This window comes from Hemitrygon akajei, chromosome 8 (assembly GCF_048418815.1).
Source record: "Hemitrygon akajei chromosome 8, sHemAka1.3, whole genome shotgun sequence".
In the NCBI taxonomy this organism is placed as follows: domain Eukaryota; kingdom Metazoa; phylum Chordata; class Chondrichthyes; order Myliobatiformes; family Dasyatidae; genus Hemitrygon; species Hemitrygon akajei.
The window spans coordinates 96263918-96269071 of NC_133131.1; the positions used below are offsets into that span (position 1 = coordinate 96263918).

Here is a 5154-nt window from a genome sequence, read left to right on the forward strand (position 1 = left end):
AGCCTTCTTGGGTTCATTTAAAAAATATCTCATCTCAAATGTAACATCAAAATATTAAATTATTTCAAAGGAAATGCTGGTCTAATCATGTGTTTACTTTCAGTGAGGTGAGCACTTATGTAATTATGTATGTAATGTATTTTTACCTTTAACCTGTAATAAATTATTTAAATGAACAAGAATGCTTCATCAAATGATACAAGATTACTCAACTATTATTGAGATATTAAATACACAACAATCACTATCTCCAAAAATTCTTGTTTCATACTGTATTGTACTCTGACTCAAGCTGAGTCAAAAAGCTGTCCTAGACACATCTCAGAAATGATGCCCTTACACCTACCTCCACACCTTTCCCGAGTCTTTAATGCTAAAGCAATCTCAGTTAATGTTTTGGAAATTGAAATCCCCTTCTACTATAATCCTGTTTTGAACATATTGCTATTTACCTTTTCATCTGTTCCTTTTTTTCTTTGGCTGTTTGGTCTATAGTACACCCCTAACAAACTCTTCCTTTAGTTTCAATTGATCCTTTAATATCTCGCGGGATAGAATTACTAAAATCTGTACCATTGAATTAATGCACACAGGAACATTTCATTCTGCTCAGATGTCAGAATTCTTAAATCAATGTCTTGCTAATCACAGATGCTCTATTTTTTTCAGGGTTGTTAAAATAATAGGTAATTTGAGAACTTCAGTATTCACCTGTTCATTTTCATTTTTACAGACGCGAAATAAAGGGGCATTTCTGCTATACGTAAGTACCTCGATGAAGTAGCAACATTGTAAGAAGTTCAAATATGTTGATCTTCTGTTGCTTTTTGCAAGATCTTAATTGTAGCATCGATACATGTTATAATATTTTTGTATTTAGTTAAACCAACCTACATTTTGATTCTGTGTCCTCTGGCCTTGGATCTTTCCATCATCGGAAACCTCCTCTCCACATCTTCTCTCTCAAGGCGTTTCACCATTTGACAGGTATCAATGAGATCACCCCGCATTCTTCTGACTTCTAGTGCATATAGGCCCAGAGCTCTTCATGTGACAAGCCTTTCAATCCTGGAATCAATTTTGTGAACCTCCTTTGAACCCTGTCCAGCTTCAGCATATCCTTTCTAAGAGGCCCAAAATTGCTCACAATACCCCAAGTGAGGCTGCACCAGAGCTGTATAACATCTCAACAGGACATCCTTGCTTTTTATTGTAGTCTTGAAATGAATGCTAACATCACATTTGCCTTCCTCACCACAGCCTCAATCTACAAATTAGACATTAGGGATTCCTTCAGAAGGACTCTCAAGTTCCTTTGCACCTCAGTTTCTGGTTTTTTTTTTTCCCCATTTAGGAAATAGTTAACCCTTTCATTTCTTCTAACAAAGTGCATGAGCATACACTTCCCAATACTGTATTTCATCTGTTATTTCTGTGCCCATTCTCCTAATCCAGGTCCTTCTATAGCTTCACTACTTTCTCAAAACTACCTCCCCCCTATCTTTCTTCAGATCTTCTGCAAACTTTGCAACAAAGCCATTAATTCCATCATCCAGATCATTGACATGAAACATAAAAGGAATCAGTCCCAACACAAACCCTTGTGGAGCACCACTAGTCACTGGCAGCCAGCCAGAAAATACTCCCTTTATTCCCACTCTTTGTCTTCTGCCAACCGGCCACTGCTTTATCCATGCTTTATCTTTTCTGTGATACCATGGGCTTTTAGCATCTTAAGCAGACCTGTGTGTGGGACCTTGTCAAAGGCCTGCTGAAAATCCAGGTACAGAGTTCTCTTTTGTCTATCCTGCTAGTTATTTCTTCAACGTATTCCTAGAGATTTGTCAGGCAAGAGTTTCCCATGGGGGAAACTATGCTGACTACAGCCTATTTAATCATGTACCTCCAAGTTCTCTGAGACCTTATCCTTGATAATCGACTCCATCATCTGCACAACCACTAAGGTCAGACTAATTGGCCTATAGTTTCCTTTCTTCTCCCTCTCTCCCTTCTTGAAAAGTGGAGTGACATTTGCAATTTTCCAGAATCTAGTTCTTGAAAGATCATTACTAATGCCTCCACAATCTTGTCAGCCACCTCTTTCAGAACCCTGGAGTGTAGACCATCTGATCCAGGTGACTTGTCTGCCTTCAGACCTTTCATTTTTCCCAAGATCCTTATCTCTGTTTCTGGTAACTTCACACCATTCTGCTGGTAGTAAAGTGAGAAGTGCACACATTCAAAATGGAGGAATTGTAGATGTAAATCTTACTAATTTTGGTGCATAATGTGTCCAGCCTTTTTCTCAATTTCTGTGTCGGCCAAGCAAGCTCACAGTTGCCTTCACTTCATTAGAATGCCTTTACCCTATTGATTCCTCGCAAAAATCATGCTTTGCATTACAGGGACTCTCAGTTTAATTCCCAAAATGTGTAATTCTGTCTCATTAATTTTAACCTCTGCTTAATTGTGTTTGTGACAGAAATGGCACCATTGGGACAGAGAAATCAGTATCATTTGTGGCCGGAGCTAAGGAATGGAGATGTGAGCATCAAAGGGAAAAACTTCAAAATATCAATACTATTGTTTTAAATAATTTTACTCTTGAAATTCTGCATGTTAATCCAGACATACCTGTAATTGGATGCATTTAATAAAGAAATGGGGAGCTGAAATTTTTGTCAGTTTAGAATAACTTAAATCAGATGATTATTGCTAAACTCTACCATTCCATTTTTCAGCTCTTGCAGTTCTATTTACAAATTGTGTATTACTAAAACTAATAAAATAAAGAATTCCATGTAGACAGTGTGATGTGTGAATATATTTGTGTCAGTCAGCAGGTTACTTGGTCATGTTTCTGAATTCCCTCGCCACAGCACTTCAATACACATTACAACTTTGGGGGAAAATGTTGTGAACAGTTCTGCAGTAAGCTCCATCCCCCCTGCGACTCCTCTCCATATCCCACGTTTCCTGTATTCACAACACTAAATTTGTATTAATAACTTACTGAGTTACATAACCTATTGGTTAAAAGCTTGTTGTAAGGCACATTCTGAAATCCTCTGCTGCAAATACAGTCCTTCATACAATGGGCATGTTATCTGTTTGACCATAAGCTAGTCAAACTAAATGAAGTTTTCCAGATGAAAATTATTTGTTAAAGTAAAATTATGAATCATACTAGTTTTGTAAGTGTGCACTGTGCAAATATAAATCTGTAAAAGTGCAGTGACACAGCTGGGGGCGCTGCTGCCTCACATCTGCAATGACACAGATTTAATCTTGGGCTCCAGTGCTTCTGGGTGAAGTTTTCATATTCTCCCAGGCCTTGGTGATCCCTTTTGGCCAGCACAAACATGGAGAACCAATGATGTCTGTATTTGTGTTACATGATTCTATCACTTTGTGGCTCTAAAATTTATTGAATTTTGGAGAAGTATAGTGGAGAAACAGGACTGTCAGCCCGTCTAGTCCATGCCAAACTGTTATTCTGCCTAGTCCAATTGTCTCACACCTGGAGTACGGCCCCTCATAGTCCGTTGTGGTAATCCAAACTTTTAAATATTGCAACCAGACCTGATGATAACACGTCCACTGGCAGCATGTTCCACACTGGCACTGCTCTCTGATAGAAGAGAATCCTCCTCAGATTCCACTTAAATATTCCACGTTGCATATTTAACCTATGACCTCTAGTTCTGGTCTTGCCCAGCATCAGTGGAATACACCTGCTTGCATTTACCCCTCATAATTTTGTATACTCTGTCACATCTCCCCTCATTCTCCCAAGCTGCAGATCTTTGTTTTGCCGTGTGCCCTACTGTGCAATGTGCATGTCCCACCCTGGTTTGTCCTTAAAGTGAAACGCCTTGCTCTTCGAAAACAGGAAATATTGGAAACATATATTTGGTCAGATTCAAACCAGTGGAGAAAACCGAATGGATTTCTAGCTCTCCTTGTCCATTTGACAGAGGGAATAGGATTACTCTTTGAATAAGCGTATACAAAATTAGTCAAATGTCTCTATCAATATTCTTAAGAAACTTTCTAAAACTCCAAAATCCAGCATCCAGTTTTGATAGGTTGGCAGTTGTCTCTCTCAGTTTTCCAGACTGCAAGCTGTGGATGCAGAGTACAGTTGGGGCTGATGTCCAGATTGTCAATCAGGATAGTATGGCCACTGGTGGGTTCGAGTCCAGAACAGGATGCAGCAAGATTATGGTTATTATGGGATGTGTGCAGGAAAATCTAATTGAAATGGAGAGAGAAAAGCATAAATGGGCAGAGGAATTGTGTAAGTGAGAGGAGTTAGAGACAGAAAAGGGGTGGAGAAAGCCGGGAAAGAAATTGAAATTTTGAGTGAGAAGGGCAAGGTGAATTTGATACATATGAGTCAGTTTCAGGCTCAGTGTGGATAGGTGACAAGAGAAAGTGAAGAGGAGAATAAACAGGTGAACACAAATAGAAAAACAGTGTCAGGATTTTCAGACTGCTGTGAATGTCTTGTACAAATTGGCAACTGAGAAGAAGGGGAGCGCAGATCACACAAAGTGTTTAAAACAGATCAAAAAGCTGCCGAGTCACCTCTCAGCTCAGAGAGGAGTAATGCGTGCATTTTGTACGAGGGCTGACAGTGATGGTGATGTAGATTGGGGTAATTTAGTGTATGAGGCAACACACTATGATAGTGAGGATGATTGGGGAAGAAAGAGGCTCACCTCCCAATGGATTTTTCCAAGAGGGGGTGGAACCTTCAACACCCACTGCCCCAATGATGCCAGTGGCAAAGGGGAATGCAGGAGGACCAGTTGTGACATGGTGTCCTACCCCTTTCGCTGTGGCGCAATTGAGTGTTGTAGCTGCAACTACACTGAAGGGTGGGCTGGGAGATGATTCTTGGTAACTTTACCAGCGCATTTAGCATCAAAGCTTCGATGAAGCAGAGGATCGGAAGTTAGCCCTTCTGTGTCTTTCCGCAGTGTTACACTCAGCCCTACCAAAGGAACAGGCACAAGGCCAAGGGGCACTGGGAAATTTGCAGGAGGCAATATTAGAAGCTACAGAGACTAATTGAGGTGACCCAGTGGAGGCTTTCTACAGACAGTAGAAAGGGGAACACCGCACTGCATTTGTGATGAAGTTGTGGAT

At 40.2% G+C, this 5154-nt stretch overlaps 1 long non-coding RNA gene across 1 annotated transcript; it reads left to right on the forward strand.

The window, feature by feature from the left end:
- Nucleotides 1-730: 730 nt before the first annotated feature.
- Nucleotides 731-2804, forward strand: LOC140732076 (uncharacterized). The gene is made up of 2 exons (XR_012099971.1): nt 731-763; nt 2483-2804. It is a non-coding gene; the product is annotated as an uncharacterized lncRNA (long non-coding RNA).
- Nucleotides 2805-5154: the final 2350 nt, after the last annotated feature.